Source organism: Scyliorhinus torazame, chromosome 8 (assembly GCF_047496885.1).
Source record: "Scyliorhinus torazame isolate Kashiwa2021f chromosome 8, sScyTor2.1, whole genome shotgun sequence".
Lineage (NCBI taxonomy): Eukaryota > Metazoa > Chordata > Chondrichthyes > Carcharhiniformes > Scyliorhinidae > Scyliorhinus > Scyliorhinus torazame.
Genome location: NC_092714.1, coordinates 209,081,494 through 209,100,839, shown reverse-complemented (window position 1 = coordinate 209,100,839; position 19,346 = coordinate 209,081,494). Strand labels below are relative to the sequence as shown.

The window sequence follows — 19,346 nt, the reverse complement described above, 5'->3', positions numbered from 1 at the left end:
GGTACAGCATTAGTTGTTTTATTTGACTCGCAAGCCTGATTAATTTCACAGAGGCACAGGACACAGGACTCATCTCCTAGACCCCGGGAAACGAATGAACAAGGAGACGAAGGGATTTCTGCAAATACATTCAAATGGTATCATGTTTCACACACACGATTCCCATAGGTCATCCTATACTCCTCCTGACCTGGCCATGCATCCTGATTGGCTCACTTCTCATCCCTTCCTCTGGCCCCCTTATTACCCAGCATCCTTTTCTCCTCCTTTGCTGGACACACCTCCTTCTTGCTTTGCCATGCGGTCTGAAATCCTTTGTCTGTGAACTCACCAGAATGAGACTGGCCTATCTCTACATTACAGTAACTAATATCTCTAAAGTAACTATTTTATATCACATTCGTCATAATTGGATGGTAATCGTGCCCTCTGTCAAATCACAGGTAAGTGACTGTTTCCCCCAGGAACAGGTTCATGACTCAGGAACAGTTCCAACCTCTGGGTGGAATTTACTGCCTCCACAAGGCAGGTTTGGTGGTGGGAACAATTATCTGGGTGGGGGGGGGAAGGGGGGGTGGTAGGTGGTGATCCCCCACCTCCCCCAGGGTGGACATCCCCCCAATGCCTTCCCACCCCAACCTGATTCAGTCTGGAGCAGGAAGCTTGTGGATGGATTTCCTCCCCTACTTGAGGTCATTAAGTGGGGATTCATGTCCACTTAAGCATCTTTTCTTGCCGCCATTGATATTAACCCAGTGGCGGGTGACAGACTCACCATCTGGGAAGCTTGCTGGATTCCGGGGAGGGAGGATGACTGGCGGTGGTGCCTGATCAAGAGGCACTGGATTGGGAAGAGGATGGCCTGCTTAAAGCCATCCGCCGTTCCTGCTGATGACACCCCCTACCCCCAACCCTGTTCCTTATTGACCCAGACACCCATCACCTTCATTAATAAGTCCCTCTGCTTCCTGCTCCAGAGGGAAAATCCAGCTTAGGAGAAAATAATGAAAACAACAAAATATCCAGATTCTCTGATTTTTTTAATATTATACAAGAGGATGTGCCATGACTTAACGCATGGCGTAATTGCCACCCAGCCACAAAACTGGTTTCGCAGATCAGATTCCAGTGGAAGGATAAGGTTCTTGAGCTGCTGGTGGATCGGCAGTGCCTGTTGCACACTGTAATGATATGTATAAATGTAGATAACTAAAGCGTTAATGATAACATCTAACTGTAACACTACCACTTGAGGGCATCACTAGATCCACTATAAGTATCAGCTCCCAGAGGATCTTGGTCTCTTTCCACCCAGGAGTGACTAGACAGCAGTAGTGTATGAGAGATAGATCACAGCATAGTTAGCACGTGTGGTTTTGAATCAGTTAAGACATTAATATTTAATTACTTGATTACTAGTGATAGTTCTGACGACTGTCGAACTCAATTATAATTAATCGTTACTTAATAAATTAGTTTGCTTTAAGTTGAAGACTCGTGGTTTATTCAGGATCACACCACCAGACCCTTCTGGATGAACAGCAACTAGTAACACAATATATTACTAAACCAATAATGTAACACACACTTGATCAGCAAGTTGAAAATGATCCCGTAGCCTTTCATACTGTGAACACAGTCATGCCCTCTGAGGACAGCCAGTGGCACGAACTTCACCACCTTTCCTGCAATAATTTATCTCTTTTCTTCCTGCACCAAAAGTCAAGATAACCTGATGTCCAAGTGTTACCATGGGTAACCTATCTTGTAATATTCAAAGATGGTAAATATTTAAATAGGTGGTAGATGTGTTAAGAAGAATCACATGGGGTAACAATGAGGGGAATGCACGTCTAGAGTCAATTATTGCTTGGCCACATTGGTTGCCAGTTTGTGTGAACAAACCACAAGCAAAGAGAAAAGGGCGGAATTCTCCTGTCCCCCATCCGGGTGTTACTTGGCGGCTCGCCATTCACTGGCAGCGGGATTCTATCTTCCCGCCACTTGCCAATGGGGTTTCCCATTGAAGCCACCCCATGCCGCCATGAAACCCACATGCGGGGGTGTGCTGCCAGCGGGAAAAGAGAGTTGCAACAGCCAGAGAATTCCAGCCAAAGTACTTATTCTGGATCCCTGTGAAGAAATGTGAATTAAGTAGAGTAAAAAAACACAAACATCGTTTGTAATATTGCTATCATTTTATTTTGCCAGTTAAAAGCAGTCCACGCGTCAAGGGTGTGCACTCACCTTGCCTCCTAAGACACTGCATACATAGAGGTTGTAAGGATTGACAGATTTCATACCATTAGTTTTGACTGTACTTTGTACACCACAAGGAAAAGGTCACGCTGATCATTGTAGCAGCTGGATGCTGAAATGCTCTTTAAGTCCTTAGTGGGCAGATGAAATGTGAAAATAAATGTGAGCAACTTTGACCTAACAGATTTTCCTTACTGTCAAGCATGAATGCTTGTTGACACTAATACAAGCCTTTGACATATTGATTTCTTCAATAATAGATGATATTTAGTAGCCTTAAATAAGGTCCAGTGGGACAGATTGCATCTGGAAGGAATCGCTGTTGCTCAGAGTTTCTAACTGCTCAGAGTTTGCTTAAATCCATCTTAACCAATTTTTGGTCTTGGGCAAGTTTACTGTTTTTTCTAATATTCGTTCTTGGGATGTGGGCGTCGCTGGCTGGGCCAGCATTTGTTTCGCAAACCTAATTGCCCTTGAACTGAGAGGCATTTCAGTGGGGGGAGGGAGGGGTGGAGGCGCAGTTAAGAGTCAAGCACATCACTGTGTGGGTCTGGAGTCACATGTAGGCGAGAACGGGTAAGGACAGCAGATTTCCTTCTTTGAAGGACATTAATTAACCAGATTGGTTTTTACGACATCATTTCCTGGTCATCATTCGACTTTTAATTCCAGATTTTTATTGAATTCAAATTTGGCAACCTCCCCTGGTGGGATTTGAACCTGGGGCCCCGGAGTGTTATCCCTGGTCTTTGGATTACTAATCCACTCCGCCACCGCCTCCCAAAGGAAGGCTACCAGGAGTTTTCAATTCAATACAGAATGTATTGTTGGCACCTTAAAACAATTGTTTTGCCATTTTCATGGTGACATGGGTCAGCAGAAATTTGCAATCCATGGAATTGTTTTTCTTCAGATTTGAAAGAAATCAAAGAAACAAATTGAATTCCTCCTGTTCACTCTTTTTCATGCACTGTTTGACAAGTTGCTGTCGTCATTATTTTCATTTAGTTATTAATCCACATTCCACAGCAGCACACTAAAAATAGCACACAGTGAGATGATAACCTTGAGTCACAATGGGCCCAGGCTCATTTTCAGTCTGCCAAGTACGCAGCCCCAGTGACATTGTTACGAAGCAGGGGATTGGGGAAGAGGGGATGTGTTGAACAAAAGGGACAAATTGTTCTTCAAAAACGTCCTAACGCTTGACTTAGAGTGATACTTAGAAAGGTCTGCGAGTGCCTTACTCTTGTCAGTAGGTATACGACCTAGGGAGGAAAAAGAATTGGATCGTTTACTCTCGCCAAAAAACATTTGTTTCCTCAAATTCTTATGCTTGTTTATGTTTCCAGTTAGTTGGGCAGCATGGTGGCTCAGTGGTTAGCATTGCCGCCTACGGCGCTCAGGACCTGGGTGTCGTGTTGGGTGTTCCGCTATACAAACGAACCAACGCGGTTGTAGATGGTACAACTCTGTTTTATTATTCTTGATAACATCTACTGTATACTTCTGGCTGTGGTTCGTACTTTACCAGTTAACCTGTGGACCCAGCCCTTGCACTATCTTGGTGAGGCACTCAGCACATGGTGTATGTCTGAGTGGCACGCTGTGAGCTCTGTGCTCTGAGCTATCGCCTGCTGGAATGAGCGGGAACTGTGGTGTTCCCCGTTTTATAGTGCGTGTGCTCTCACTGGTGATTGGCTGTGATGTTGCGTGTGTGTTGATTGGTCCGTTGATCTGTCCATCAGTGTGTGTGTGTGTTTGCACCATGATATGTTTATATGAATATCATGACATCCCCCCTATTCACAAGAATATGTGCCTATTTGGTAATAAATATTGGTGTGTACTGAGTGCAGCTGAATATGTGTGTGCAATATCTACAACATGTACATGAGGCCAAACTATATACATCGGAAGGTGTCAGGTGCAACATAGCAACGAGGTTGTACCACAAACAAAACAAGTGCAATCATCAAACATCGAAAGGGAATTCCTGGAACGACAAAAAGAGAAACACATTAACATTGTTGCATAACAATTCAGTGAGTCCAATGTGCAAACAGGTTCATAAGTCCAGCCTAGTAGGTGGGCGACGAATTCGGGTTGACCGCCTCAAGGGTGGGTCAGGATCCACCGGCTGAGGAATGCGCCTGGCCACAGGCGATAGAGGAATAGGCAGAGTGGCAGGAAGCTCCACGAAGTCGACATCAGGAGGGCGTGGCACCGGTGCATGATCACGTAGCGAGCGCGGAAGCAGCCGAAGGGCCCGTCGATTACGCCGGTGAATGGAGCCATCAGGCATGCGAACCAGGAACGAGCGGGGAGCCACGCGGCGGAGAACCTTGGCGGTTGCCGACCAGCCACCCTCCGGTAGGTGGATGCGGACGTTGTCTCCAGGCGCCAAGGCAGGAAGAGCAGTTGCCCGAGTGTCATGTGCCACCTTCTGCTGAGCATGCTGCTGTCGCATCCTTTGCAGTACTGGAGCATGGTCGGGTTTAGGAACATGAATGGACGGTACAGTGGCACTGAGGGCAGGACCCATCAATAGCTGGGTTGGTGAGAGGCCTGTGGACAGTGGGGCCGAGCGATAGGCCAGCAGGGCTAAATAGAAATCAGATCCGGCATCAGCAGCCTTGCAGAGGAGCCGCTTCACGATATGGGCGCCCTTTTCCGCCTTGCCATTTGACTGGGGATGCAGAGGGCTGGACGTCACGTGTGTGAAGCCATACGAAGCGGCAAAAGAAGACCATTCTTGGCTCGCAAAACAGGGCCCATTGTCCGACATGACGGTGAGCGGAATGCCATGGCGAGCGAAGGTTTCCTTGCATGCTCTGATTACAGCTGATGATGTCAAATCGTGCAGGCGTATGACCTCCGGATAATTTGAAAAATAATCAATTATGATGAGGTAGTCCTTGCCGAGCGCATGAAAAAGGTCCACACCCACCTTCACCCAGGGGGACATTACCAACTCATGGGGCTGAAGCATCTCAGGGGATGGCGCCGGCTGAAACCTTTGGCAGGTGGGGCAGTTGAGCACCATGTTGGTGATGTCGTCGCTGATGCCCGGCCAGTACACAGCTTCTCGGGCCCTCCGCCTGCACTTCTCAACCCCGAGATGGCCTTCGTGTAATTGTTCGAGGACCAGCCTGTGCATGCTGTGTGGAATCACAATCCGGTCCAACTTTAGGAGGACACCGTCAATGACGGCCAAGTCGTCCCGGACATTGGAGAATTGTGGGCACTGTCCTTTGAGCCACCCTTCCGTCATGTGGCGCATCACACATTGTAGAAGGGGGTCAGCCGCAGTCTCCCGGCGAATACGGGCCAGACCTGCATCATTAGCTGGCAGATTGGCTGATGTGAAGGCCACATGCGCTTCGACCTGACAAACGACCCCCCCACCCCGATTCGGGCAGTGTGCTCACTGCTCCGGACAGGGGATCCGCGATGATGAGGTCCTTTCCGGGGTGTAGACCAGTTGGAAGTCGTACCTCCGGAGCTTTAGCAGAATGCGCTGGAGGCGAGGGGGTCAACTCATTAAGGTCCTTTTGTATGATGCTGACCAGGGGGCGATGGTCGGTTTCCACGGTGAACTGAGGGAGACCATACACGTAGTCGTGGAATTTATCTATGCCGGTTAACAAGCCCAGGCACTCCTTCTCAATCTGCGCATAGCGTTGTTCTGTGGGGGTCATGGCCAGCGAGGCATAGGCGACCGGGGCCCATGATGCAGTGTCGTCCCGTTGCAGGAGTACCGCCCCAATGCCGGACTGGCTGGCATCAGTCGAGATCTTTGTATCTCGAGTAGTGTCAAAGAACGCCAATACCGGGGCTGTGGTGAGCTTGATCTTGAGCTCCTCCCATTCCTTCTGGTGTGCGGGCAGCCACTGGAACTCCGTAGTCTTCTTCACTAGGTGGCGAAGAGCTGTTGTGTGGGAGGCAAGGTTGGGAATGAACTTCCCCAGGAAGTTGACCATCCCGAGAAAGCGTAGCACTGCCTTCTTGTCTGCTGGCTGCGGCATGGCTGTAATAGCTGTCACTTTGTCTGCATCCGGACGCACCCCTGACCGGGATATGTGGTCCCCCAGAAACTTTAGCTCAGTTTGGCCAAAAGAGCACTTGGCTCGGTTGAGGCGCAGGCCGTGTTCTCTTATCCGAGCAAAGACGCGCTGGAGATGACTGATATGCTCCTGTGGTGTGGTGGACCAGATGATGACGTCGTCAACATAGACACGCACCCCTTCGATACCCTCCATCATCTGTTCCATGATTCGATGAAACACCTTGGATATCGAGATGATGCCAAACGGCATCCTATTGTAGCAGTACCTGCCAAAGGCAGTGTTGAAGGTGCACAGCTTCCTGCTGGACTGATCCAGCTGAATCTGCCAAAAACCCTTTGAGGCATCAAGCTTTGTAAAAATTCTAGCCTGGGCCATTTCGCTCGTGATCTCTTCCCGTTTGGGTATGGGGTAGTGTTCCCTCATGATGTTATTGTTCAGGTCTTTCGGGTCGATGCAGATCCGGAGTTCGCCAGAGGGCTTTTTTTACGCACACCATGGAGCTGACCCATGGCGTGGGCTCCGTGACCCGGGAAAGCACTCCTTGGTCCTGGAGATCCTGCATTTGCTGCTTGAGGCGGTCCTTGAGTGGTGCTGGGACTCTGCGAGGTGCTTGAATGACCGGGCTGGCGTCCGGTTTGAGCCGTATTCTGTAAGTGTAGAGCAGTGTGCTCATGCCCTCGAAAGCCTCCTGGTTGTGGGCGAGGAGCGAGTGGAGCTGTGCTCTAAAGTCTGCATCCAGGAAATCAGACGTGCCGTCTGGAGACAGAGTGTGTACCCGCTGAACGAGGTGGAGAACCTTGCCCGCCTGTGCGCCTAACAGAGAGTCCTTCGAGGATCCAACTATCTCAAAAGACAGTGTGGCTGCGTGTGAATTGTGTGCAACCTCGAGCTGGCAGGATCCCATGGCCGGCATAACATTACCGTTGTAATCGACCAACTGACAGCGGGATGGCCGAATCGGTGGTTTGACCTTCAAGGCGTAGAAGGCTGACCATGCAATGAGATTGGTGGAGGCACCAGTGTCTAAACGGAATGTGATTGGTGATCGGTTGACCGTTAGGGTGGCACACCATTCATCACCCGGATTGACGCTGTGCACTGGCATCGGCTGGTGGGTTCTACTTAGGGACATCCGATTTCTGTCAATTACCGCAACGCGGAAGGCTTCCCGGTCGTCGGTATCACCGGTCTGTACGTCGTCAGGGTATGACTCGGTGTATGGAGGCTGAATGGCCAGCACGTCCCTGCGAGGCTGGCGGAATTGGGGAGCGCTGGCAGGTTGAGCTGCGCGACAGCAGGCGGCGTAGTGGCCCATCCTGCCACAGCGGAGGCATTGTCGATTTTTCGCTGGACATTGCCGCTTTAAATGTGCGGATCCACAGTTTCCGCATGTCGTGACGTCATGGCGTTCGTTGCGCCACCGCGCATGCGCAGTTTGGTCCTGCCTAGAGCGACCTGCGCGTCACGTCCCTCTGCGTCGACGTCTCTTTTGGCGCGTACAAGCGCGGGAGGCCGCAGAAAGCGCGCAAAATGGCCGTCCTCGTCCGGGCCATGGGCCGGGAGGAACTCGATGGAGTGGACCCGCTCGGCCTCGTGGGATCCGTGCCGTGCCGATTCGGCCGCCTGGAATTGGGAGTACCAGCTGGTCGCGTTTTCGTGGAGGACGCAGGTTTCAATGGCGGTGGCTAGGTTGAGGCTCTTTATTTTGAGGAGCTGCAGGTGTAGGTGACCCCAAAAACTATCTGGTCCCGAATCATGGAATCGGTGGTGGCCTCATAGCCGCAGGAACTGCGCGAGGATACGGAGGTGTGTCGAAAAGGATTGAAACGGCTCATCCGTACCCTGCAGGCGCTGCTGGAAGAGGTACCTCTCGAAGCTCTCATTCACTTCGATGTTGAAGTGTTGCTCAAGTTTGAGAAGGACCGTCTTGTACTTCGTCTTGTCCTCGCCGTCTGCGAATGCCAGGGAGTTGTAGATGTGGATGGCGTGTTGCCCTGCCGTGGAGAGGAGGAGGGCGATCTTCCTGGTGTCCGAAGCATTCTCCCTGTCTGTGGCTTCTAGGAAGAGCTGGAAGCGCTGTTTAAACAGCTTCCAGTTGACGCCGAGGTTTCCAGCGATTTGGAGCGGCTGCGGCGGGCTGATGGTGTCCATGGCGCAGGATGGCAGATCGCTGAAGATGTGCAGGTAGGCCTCACAGTTGCTGGGTTCCAATCCTGGTACTATGTCGTGTTGGGTGTTCCGCTATACAAACGAACCAACACGGTTGTAGATGGTACAACTCTGTTTTATTATTCTTGATAACATCTACTGTATACTTCTGGCTGTGGTTTGTACTTTACCAGTTAACCTGTGGACCCAGCCCTAGCACTATCTTAGAGAGGCACTCAGCACATGGTGTATGTCTGAGTGGCACGCTGTGAGCTCTGTGCTCTGAGCTATCTCCTGCTGGAATGAGCGGGGACTGTGGTGTTCCCCGTTTTATAGTGCGTGTGCTCTCACTGGTGATTGGTTGTGATGTTGCGTGTGTGTTGATTGGTCCGTTGATCTGTCCATTAGTGTGTGTGTGTTTGCACCATGTTATGTTTATATGAATATCATGACACTGGGTTCATGCATGTGGAGTTTGCACATTTTGCCTGTGTCTACGTGGGTCTCACCCCCACAACCCAAATAGATGTGTAGGCTAGGTGGATTGGCCACGCTAAATTACCCCTTAATTGGAAAAAAAATAATTGGGTACTCTAAATTTATTTTTAAAAATGTTTCCAGTTAGTTTACATTTCCCCATATGATGTGTAGAATATCCACCAAACAGCATCATAGGCTCCCTGCATTGCAGAAGGAGGCCGTTTGGCCCATTGACTTTTCACGACCCTCTGAAAGACCACCCTACCGAGGCCCAATCCCCTGCCCTATTCCCGTAACCCCACTTAACTTTTGGGCACTTTTATTTTAATTTTTATAAATTTGGAATATCCAATAAATTTTTTTCCAATTAAGGGGCAATTTAGCGTGGCCAATCCACCTACCCTGCACATCTTTTGGGTTGTCGGGGCGAAACCTACGCAAACACGGGGAGAATGTGCAAACTCCACACGGACAGTGACCCAGAGCCGGGATCGAACCTGAGACTTCGGCGACGTGAGGTTGCAGTGCTAACCACTGCACCACCGTGCTGCCCTAACTTTTGGATACTTAGAGGCAATTTAGCACCGCCAATCCACCTAACCTGCACATCTTTGGATTGTGGGAGGAAACCGGAGAACCCGGAGAAAACCCACGCAGACATGGGCAGAATGTGCAAACTCCACACAACCACCCGAGGTCAGAATTGAACCCAGGTCCCTGGCTCTGTAAGGCAGCAGAGATAACCACTGTGCCACCGTGTCACCACCATCAACCCTCAGCAGCATCATTACCAACAAGCGCAAAATAATTTTCTAACCAAATAAATGATGAAAATAGAGATTTCAGACAGGTCTCAGAATGCACAAAGTATCACATTCCAAGTACCTTAAAAAAAAAGCTGAAGGTGTCCCAATTGATTCCTTCAAGATCCTTAATATCTGGTTCAGAACAGGTGGGCGTCATTCTCCGACCCCCCTTCGGGTTGGAGAATCGCCGGGGGCTGCCGTGAATCCCGCCCCCGCCGGCTGCCGAAGTCTCCGGTACCGGATATTCGGCGGGGGCGGGAATCGGGCCGCGCCGGTTGGCGGGCCCCCCAGCTCGATTCTCCGGCCCGGATGGGCCGAAGTCCCGCCGATAAATTGCCTGTCCCGCCGGCGTGGATTAAACCACCCTTTGAACGGCGGGACAAGGCGGCACGGGCGGGCTCCGGGGTCCTGGGGGGGTGCCCCCACGGTGGCCTGGCCCGCGATCAGGCCCACCGATCCCCGGGTGGGCCTGTGCCGTGGGGGCACTCTTTCCCTTCCGCCTCCGCCACGGTCTCCACCATGGCAGAGGCGGAAGAGACTCCCTCCACTGCGCATGCGTGGGAAACTGTCAGCAGCAGCTGACGCTCCCGCGCATGTGCCGCCCGGGATGTCATTTCCGCGCCAGCTGGCGGGGCAACAAAGGCCGTTTCCGCCAGCTGGCGGGGCGGAAATTCCTCCAGCGTCGGCCTACCCCTCAATGTTGGGGCTCGGCCCCCAAAGATGCGGAGCATTCCGCACCTTTGGGGCGGTGCGATGCCCGTCTGATTGGCGCCGTTTTGGGCGCCAGTCGGCGGACACCGCGCCATTTCGGGAGAATTTCGCCCAGGATTTCAGAACTGTAATATAATAATTATAAAGGTCAAGGGGATCATGACATCTCAGACAAAAAAAAACTACAACCTGCATTAATACCGATCTTTAATGCAGTAAATCTGCCAAAACACCAACAAAGAATCGTAATCAGAATACCCAGTCGAAGAAAATATTTTACATGGGATTTAAAAAAAATAAATTCAGAGTATCCAATTCAATTTTTTTTCCAATTAGGGCAATTTAGCATGGCCAATTGACCTGCCCTGCACGTCTTTTTGGGTTGGGGGTGAGACCCACGCCGACACAGGGAGAATGTGGAAACTCCATACAGACAGTGACCCAGGGCCGGGATTGAACCTGCGTCCTCGGCGCTGTGAGGCAGCAGTGCTAACCACTGAGCCACCATGTCGCCCTTATGGGGGATTATTTTTAAAGTGTATCTTCCCACCCATACTTTTATTTACTCCTTTGGAACACTATTGGGGGTGGAATTCCTGAGCTGATTATCAGCCCATTGAACCACCTTATAAACATTCATTCCATGGCCAACAAGTTCTGAACCCAGAGCGGTCGGGGCACTACCATTGCACCCCTTTGCCTTGGATGAGTAACATCTTGGGACAAAATGGTGGTTTTATTGCAGGTTTTGAAAGGAGGAGAGGGAACTGGTGAGGCAGAAACACTTGGGGAGGGCATTGCAGAGCATAGGCCCTAAATTTTCAAAGGGAAGACAATCACTGGTGGACAAAGGTGGGATGGGTGTGTGCGTGCGTGTGTGTGTGTGTGGGGTGGGGGGGGGGGGGGAGATATTGAAGTACCCAGTTTAGGAGGACTGAAGAGTTCTGGAGGGGCGATTAGACTTGGAGGAGGTTTGAGAGTGTAGCGCACAATGACTTACGAGAGAGATGAGTAGTGATGAAGTCGATGAGGCTTTATTAAGCGAGACTTGTCCCCAGCAGTTCAGCAACAGAATGAAGCAGCGGGTAGAAGCTCGGGTTCTTATACTCCGCCTTCAGGGCGGAGCCAGGAGTCAACAGCCAACCAGGACCCGGGATCTGTCAGCCAATAGCATCACGGCTTCACAGTCCCACATGACTCCTAATACATACCACCACAGAGAGATAGGCATGGGCAAAGCCATGAAGGCATTTATACAGGAGGATGAGAATTTTAAATTAGAGGCATGGGGGTGGGGGTGTGGTTGGGGTGGGGAATGGAGGGATATGGGGGGTGGGGTGGGCAAGGATAGGTATCAACAACTCAGGTAATAGATTAGCAGTGTGAGACAGGATATAGGCAGCAATGTTTTGAATGGGCTCATGTTTTTGGAGGGTGCAGGAGGGAGGCTGTGCAGGAAAATATCTGAATAGGTGACTATTGCTTGGATGAGGGTGCGACGTTAGACTGGCTGCGGCAGAGTCAGAGCCACGTGATGTTATGGAAGCGAGGGTAGAGTTTTTTTGCATTTGGGAAGAAATGGAGTTGAATTGGATGCTTAGTTCACTTGCAGTCTGCTTGAAACAATGGCAAGGGAGAGGAAATGTAAATGTGCCAGGGGCTGAATACAATGGTTTTTCCGATATTTAACTGAAGGAAATTGCTATTCTCCCTAGATTGTGTGCTGCCACACTGCAGCATGTCAATGAGGAAGGGGAGGGGGCCGCGGATAGATGTTTGGGAGACTCCAGGAGGCAACGCTGCAGGGTATGGGGAGAGGTTACTGCTAGCAATACTTCTGTTACTATTGGAAAGGTTAAGGTTGGATCTAAGTGCGAGGAATCCCACTGAGCTGAACAAAGAGGCAGAGGAGCTGAAGGACGGTGGTATAGTCAATCATTTGTAACACTCTCGAGAGATTGAACAGGGACAATAGCATTGTGGTAATGTTACAGGACCAGTAATTCATTGACCTGCATTAATGCCCAGAGGCTTGATGTCAAATCCCACAATGGCAGCTGGAGAAATTTGAATTTAGTTAATTAAATAAATCTGGAATAAAATACCAGACTCGGTAATGACCATGAAACCGCTGGATTGTCCTAAAAGCCCATATGATTAACAATGTCCTTCAGGGGAGGAAAGTGCCATCCTTAATTGGTCAGGCCTACATGTGACTCTCGATTCACAGAAATGTGATTGATTCTTAATATCCTCCAAAATGGTGCAGCGAGCTGCTCATTTATATCAAACCACTGCAGAGAAAAGGACTGTGGATATACCTATGCCATATGGACGGCCACAGTTCAAGAAAATGGCTCACTACCACCTTGTCAAGTGCAATTAAGGATGGGAATAAATGTTAACCTTGCATGTGATGCTCACATCCCAAGAATGAATTAGAGAAGGGATGCACCATGCTCTGTCACAGAGGATATCATTTGAGAATTTGGTTAATGTCATTTGAGGGTTGTGGCAGTACTTAGAGATAAAACATGTATGTTGGAAAGGTGGGCATAGAGTCTGGAGGCAACAACACATTCAAGGACATGGAGAAGAGAGGGAGTCTAAAGTTGGTGTCAAACTTAATGGAGGCAAAGGTGATTTTTTTTTTGAGAAGATACATGATGGGCAGTCTCAAAAGGAAGGTTGAAGTAACTGAGGGGAGGGAAAGGAATTTACCTTGTTCGCTAGCATTGGGACTTGCAATGGTTCAAAATGATCCTACAATTTTGAACAATGATTTTGAGAGGTTAAAATTTGATAGGGGGTAATTTCCACCTTCCACTTGAACCTGCCTAATGAATGGAATAGAAATCTGGTAGGTTGGGAACATCGGAATATAGGAATTAGGAGCAGAAGAAGGCAATTCGACTCTGCTCTGCCATTCAATCAGATCATGGCTGATCTCTTCCTGGTCTCAAAGCCAATTCCCTATCTGTTCCCCATATCCCTTTGAGCCATTTTTTAAAATCAGAAATATATCTATCTCCCTCTTGAAACCATTTAATGATTCGGACTCCACCGCACTATGGGGCAGCTAGTTCCACAAATTCATCACCGTCTGCGAGAAGCAGTGCCTCCTCATCTCAGTTTTAAATTGACCGCCTTTCAACCGATAGGCGACGCTTGTCGAATTGGTAGATGAATTAAAACTAGAGGTAATGGCTAGAGTCAAGGAGGTGGAGTTAATTGAAGCGTTTGCTCAAAAACAGGGCAGCACGGTAGCACAGTGGATAGCACTGTGGCTTCACAGCGCCAGGGTCCCAGGTTTGATTCCCTGCTGGGTCACTGTCTGTGCGGAGTCTGCACATTCTCCCCGTGTCTGCGTGGGTTTCCTCCGGGTGCTCCGGTTTCCTCCCACAGTCCAAAGACGTGCAGGGTAGGTGGATTGGCCATGCTAAATTGCCCTTAGTGACCAAAAAGGTTTGGAGGGGTTATTGGGTTACGGGGATAGGGTGGAAGTGAGGGCTTAAGTGGATCGGTGCGGACTCGATGGGCCAAATGGCCTCCTTCTCACTGTATGTTCTATGTTCATTTAAATTTGATGGAGATGCTTGACCCACAGGGGAGCTCACAAGTAGTGTAGCATCAGGAAAGGTTTCTGGTGGGGAAATTGAGCTGGAGAGAGTTCTGTTGCAGTTAGAGCATGAAAGGGAATTAAAAAATATAGAAATGGCGATGCAGCAAAAGGTAAGAAGGGCTATTCTAAGAGCAGCACGGTGGCACAGTGGTTAGCACTGCCGCCTCATGGCACCGAGGCCCCAGGTTCGATCCCGGCTCTGGGTCACTGTCCTTGTGGAGTTTGTACATTCTCCCCATGTTTGCGTGGGTTACGCTCCCACAACCCAAAGATGTGCAGGGTAGGTGGATTGGCTGTGCTAAGTTGTCCCTTAATTGGTAAAAATGAATTGGGCGCTCTAAATTTATTTTTTTAAAAAGAAGGGCTATTCTGGATGCATATGAATTGGTTCCCGAAGCATATAGTTAAAAGTTTCAGAATTTAATGGGGCAGTCGGGGCATACTTATGCAGAATTTGAAATGGTTAAGAAGAACAATTTTGATAGGCGGATATAGCATTGGGAGTTGAAACTACCTATGAGGCTCTAAGAGAGATCATTCTCTTAGAGTTTAAGAATACCCTGGGCTGGATTCTCCTCTGGCGGGTTTCTGCATTGCATCGACAGTGCACCCACGCCCAGGGATTTCCCGATGACGTGCGGTGACCCACAATACGAAACCCCATTGGCTGGCTGACGGGATGGAGAATCCCGCTGCTGGCGGGGACGCGCCGCACCAGAAAACCGGTGCGGCGAGACAGAGAATCACACCCCCTACCTCCTATTATAAGAGCAGCTGTTGGAGACCAGAGGGTGAAAAGTGCAAGGCAGGCAGAAATTATGGTTGATGATTATGAGCTCATCCATAAATTTAAAGCTTTGCTCCATCACCCCACAATTTTGAAAAGGATAGGAAGTGGGAGAGTGAAAGGAAGGCAGGTAGACAAGGTAAGGAATGGGTAGTTGGAAACGCTCAGAGATCTTCTCCGAAGGCCAGGAAGAAAGGTAATGCGGGTGCAGGTGAGACGTGGAGTAACAATGTAGCACAGTGGTTAGCACTGCGGTTAGCATCACAATAGCACATTGGGTAGCACTGTTGCTTCACAGCACCAGGGTCCCAGGTTCGATTCCGGTTTGGGTGACTGTCTGTGTGGAGTCTGCATGTTCTCCCCGTGTCTGCGTGGGTTTCCTCCGGGTGCACTGGTTTCCTCCCACAAGTCCCGAAAGTTCCTCCCTCCGAGTACCCGAACAGGTGCCGGAATGTGGCGACGAGGCACTTTTCACGGTAACTTCATTGCAGTGTTAATGTAAGCCTACTTGTGACAATAATAAAGATTATAAAGATTATATGCGACATGTTCGTTCAGCGTGTTGGAAGTTGCATGGAAAGCCCATGTGGCTTGTGCGGATTCATATGGAGGATTCTGAAAAGGAATAAAAGTGGAGGATACTACCGGGCAGACTGTAGCTTTACCTGGACTTAGGAGATCTGAGGTAAGCAATGCTGTGGGAGCAGGTATGAGAAATGAGGTAGATGGGGTAGATAGGGTGGCATGGTGGCACGGTGGTTAGCACTGCTGCCACACAGCTCTAGGGACCTGGGTTCTATTCTGGCCCTGGGTGACTGTCCGTGCGGAGCCTGCATTTTCTGCCTTAATCTGCGTGGGTTTTCTCCGGATGCTCCGTTTTCCTCCCACAGTCCAAAGATGTGCAGGTTAGGTGGATTGGCCATACTAAATTGCCCCTTAATGTCCAAAAGGTTAGACTGGGTTACGGGGCTAGGGTGGAGGCATGGGCTTCAGTAGGGTGGTCTTTGCAAGGGCAGGTTTTAAAAACATTTTAAAAATTCACCTGGGCATCGTTGGTTAGGCCAGCATTTAGTGCCCATCCCTACTTGCCCTTCAGAAGGTGGTGGTGAGTTGCCTTCTTGAACCACTGCAGTCCTTCAGGTGTAGGTACACCCACTATGCTGTTAGGGAGGGTGTTCCGGGATTTTGTCCCAGTGACAGCGAAGGAACGGCGATATATTTCCAAGTCAGGGTGGTGAGTGACTTGGAGAGGAACCTCCAGGTGGTGGGGTTCCCAGGTATCTGCTGCACTTGTCCTTCTAGATGATTGTGGGTTTGGAAGGTGTTGCCTAAGGAATCTTGGTGAGTTACTGCAGTGCATCTTGTAGATGGTACAGAAGGCTGCTACCGTTCGTCGGTGGTGGAGGGTTTGAATGTTGTGGAAGGAAGAGCAATCAAGCGGGCTGCTTTGTCCTGTATGGTGCCGAGCTTCTTGAGTGTTGTTGGAGCTGCACTCATCCAGGCAAGTGGAGAGAATTCCATCACACTCCTGACTTGTGCCTTGTAGATGGTTGACAGGCTTTGGGAGGTCAGGAGGTGAGTTACTCATCGTAGGACTCGTAGCCTTTGTCCTGCCCTGGTAGTCACAGTATTAATGTGGCTGGTCCAGTTCAGTTTCTGATCAATGGTAACCCCCAGGTGCAGACTCGATGGGCCAAATGGCCTCCTCCTGCACTGAAATGGCTATCCTTTTGCAGACGACACTAAGATGAGTGGTAAAGCAAAAAGTGCAGAGGATACCGGAAGTCTGCAGAAGGATTTGGATAGGTTAGGTGAATGGACTAGGGTCTGGCAGATGGAATTCAATGTTGCCAAGTGTGAGGCTATCCATTTTAGGAGGAATAACAGCAGAATGGATTATTATTTAAATGGTAAGATGTTAAAACATGCTGCTGTGCAGAGGGACCTGGGTGTGCTGGTGCACGAGTCGCAAAAGGTTGGTGTGCAGGTGCAACGTGATTAAGAAGGCTAATCGAGTTTTGTCTTTCATTGCTAGAGGGATGGAGTTCAAGACTAGTGAGGTTATGCTGCAATTGTATAGGGTGTTGGTGAGGCCGCATCTAGAGTATTGTGTTCAGTTTTGGTCTCCTTTCCTGAGAAAGGACATATTGGCACTGGAGAGAGTGCAGAGGAGATTCACTAGGTTGATCCCAGAGTTGAGGGGATTAGATTATGATGAGAGGTTGAATAGACTGGGACTGTACTCATTGGAGTTTAGAAGGATGCGGGGGGATCTTATTGAAACATATAAAATTATGAAGGGAATAGATAGGATAGATGCGGGCAGGTTGTTTCCACTGGTCGGGGAAAGCAGAACTAGGGGGCATAGCCTCAAAATAAGGGGAGGTAGATTTAGGACGGAGTGTAGGAGGAACTTCTTCACCCAAAGGGTTGTGAATCTCTGGAATTCCTTGCCCCGTGAAGCAGTTGAGGCTCCTTCTTCAAACGTTTTTAAGAAAAAGATAGATGCCTTTCTAAAGAATAAAGGGATTCGGGGACATGGTGTACGGGCCGGAGAGTGGAGCTGAGTCCACAAAGATCAGGCATGATCTCATTAAATGGCAGAGCAGGCTCGAGGGGCTAGATGGCCTACTCCTGTTCCTAGTTCTTATGTTCTTATGAAGAGATTCTATGATTCTATGAGAGACGGGGTTGGATTCTCTGCTGTCAGGAATCTCCGTGGCGCCGGCAACGCACCCACGCCCAGGGATTTCCTGACGGCGTGAGGCTGCCCACAATGGTAAACCCCATTGGCCGGCTGGGGGGACGGAGAATCCAAAAGTGAGGCCTCCTATAAAGTAAATGAAGACTCTTTGGCCTTGACTTTTAGGGAGTCGTGCCAACTCCAGAGGCAACAATGGCAGGTGGAACCGAATGCAGGAATTCCCATCCCCATTCCCATTTGTGACAATTTTTCCCGGATTGGAAGAAAGTTCTGGGTTGTGAGCTGGCTGGCTCCATTGTGGATGGAGGCGTCTCATACCACCCCACAATTGTGCAGTCCAGCCAGTGTCTTGAAGACTTGTAGTTCATGATTTCTTAGAGGAGTTATGAATCAAAGTCTGGATTTTGGAAACATTTGACAGGTAAATAAAAAGGTCTTGCATCTTTCTGGTGGTGGTGAGCTGCCTTCTTATACCACTGCAATCATTCTGGGGGTGACTCTTAGAACTGGCTGCACACAAAATTGGGGCGCCATCATTAAAGGACGGCCGACAGATGCTGCAATGCACACCCCCATCTTAATCTCTACCCTCCCCACCCCCTCTCCAGCCAACCACATATAAAAGCACCTCCTCAAATGGGTCTCCCACTGGTGCCGCCCTGACACTGTTGCCACTGGCATAGGAGCACAGGGCATGTTCCTCTACCCCGTGAGGGCTATAACAATCTCTGCTCCCCTGGAGTGACGCCTTGGCTGCTGCACACCTGGCCCAATCTGTTGCAAAGATTCCCTTCAGGGGACTTCTGGTGCTGGCCATGGAGTGAGTGGTCACACATTTAGCAGCTCCCGCTAGAGGTGGCTTTTTTGGACCTTTTCCCCATTAGCTGAGCGGATGTTTTTGTGACACAAGGGGCAGGATTCTCCGATCCCCCGCCAGGTCGGAGAATCGCAGGGGGGCGGCGTGAATGCAGCCCCGCCGCTCCGACTCCGGCGCTGGATTTTGGGCGGGGCGGGGATCGCGCCGGTTGAGGGCCGTTGGCAGCGGCCCCCTCCGGCGATTCTCCGGGCCCCGATGGGCCGAGCGGCCGCCCGTTTTCGGCCAGTCCCGCCGGCGTGGATTAGACAAAGTCCATATCGGCGGGACCAGGCTTTGAGGGTGGCTTGCGAAGTCCTCGAGGGGGTGTGGGGAGATCCGGCCCCAGGGGGGCCCCCACGGTGGCCTGGCGCACGATCGGGGCCCACCGATCGGCGGATGGGCCTGTGCCGTGGGGGCACTCTTTCCCTCCGCGCCAGCCTCTGTAAGGCTCCGCCATGGCCGGCGCGGAGAAGAAACCCCCTGCGCGTGCACCAGAACACGCTGGTGCTCCTGCGCATGCGTCAATTCGCGCCGGCCGGCGGAGGCCCTCGGCACCAGTTGGCGCGGCGCCAACCGCCCCAGCGCCGGCCTAGCCCCTGGAAATGTGGAGGATTCCGCAACGTCCGAGTGGCCTGACGCCGGAGTGGTTCACGCCACTCTTTGGCTGCGGTACGGCCCGCCCCGCCGATTGCGGGAGAATCCCGCCCAAGGTGTAGAGGTGAATGAAGGATGGTCAACACCATTGGTAGTGCGGGTGGATGGACCCACGGACCAGTGGGTTGAGAAGAAGGGAGCAGTTGGAGCAACAGAATCTTTATGCACCACAGGTGAAGTTGGCGGAGGGTAAAGGGTCAGCACTGCCTGCCCAGTGGTCAATAGAGCAGCTGGTGGACTTCTTAAATG

General features: G+C 50.5%; 1 long non-coding RNA gene across 1 annotated transcript in view; it reads left to right on the top strand.

Moving 5' to 3' along the window:
• The first annotated feature begins 333 nt into the window (after nt 1-333).
• The window catches only part of LOC140428818 (uncharacterized), a 114,438-nt gene continuing 95,425 nt past the window's right edge, over nt 334-19,346 (top strand). The window contains exon 1 of the long non-coding RNA XR_011948902.1: nt 334-443. This is a non-coding gene — a long non-coding RNA (uncharacterized lncRNA). The remainder of the gene's footprint in view (nt 444-19,346) is intronic.